The sequence below is a fragment of the Arachis hypogaea genome, chromosome 5, assembly GCF_003086295.3.
Source record: "Arachis hypogaea cultivar Tifrunner chromosome 5, arahy.Tifrunner.gnm2.J5K5, whole genome shotgun sequence".
Classification (NCBI taxonomy): domain Eukaryota; kingdom Viridiplantae; phylum Streptophyta; class Magnoliopsida; order Fabales; family Fabaceae; genus Arachis; species Arachis hypogaea.
The window spans coordinates 33,870,811-33,871,633 of NC_092040.1; the positions used below are offsets into that span (position 1 = coordinate 33,870,811).

An 823-nucleotide genomic window follows, 5' to 3' on the forward strand; every position below is an offset into this window, starting at 1 on the left:
CAATGCAAGGAAGGTGCTGGGTGACTTTACTGCACCTACTCCCGACTTCTATGGGAGAAGCATCTCTATCCCTGCCATTGGAGCAAACAACTTTGAGCTTAAGCCTCAATTAGTTTCTCTAATGCAACAGAATTGCAAGTTCCATGGACTTCCATTGGAAGATCCTCATCAGTTCTTAGCTGAATTCTTGCAAATCTGTGACACTGTCAAGACTAATGGGGTTGACCCTGAGGTCTACAGACTTATGCTATTCCCTTTTGCTGTAAGAGACAGAGCTAGGACATGATTGGACTCACAACCTAAAGAAAGCCTGAACTCTTGGGAAAAGCTAGTCAATGCCTTCTTGGCAAAGTTCTTTCCACCTCAAAAATTGAGTAAGCTTAGAGTGGAAGTCCAAACCTTCAGACAGAAGGAAGGAGAATCCCTCTATGAAGCTTGGGAAAGATACAAACAATTAATCAGAAAGTGTCCCTCTGATATGCTTTCTAAATGGAGCATCATAGGTGTTTTCTATGATGGTCTGTCTGAACTGTCCAAGATGTCTTTGGATAGCTCTGCTGGAGGATCTCTTCATTTGAAGAAGACGCCTACAGAAGCTCAAGAGCTGATTGAAATGGTTGCAAATAACCAATTCATGTACACTTCTGAAAGGAATCCTGTGAACAATGGCACTAATCAGAAGAAAGGAGTTCTTGAGATTGACACTCTGAATGCCATATTGGCTCAGAACAAAATATTGATTCAACAAGTCAATATGATTTCTCAAAGTCTGTCTGGAATGCAAAATGCACTAGGTAGTACTAAGGAGGCTTCATCTGAAGAA

General features: G+C 41.4%; 1 non-coding gene across 1 annotated transcript; it reads right to left on the reverse strand.

The window, feature by feature from the left end:
• Positions 1-376: 376 nt before the first annotated feature.
• LOC112804277 (small nucleolar RNA R71) lies at positions 377-484 on the reverse strand. The gene has a single exon (XR_003202892.1). It is a non-coding gene; the product is annotated as a small nucleolar RNA R71 (small nucleolar RNA).
• Between the last annotated feature and the right edge of the window lie 339 nt (positions 485-823).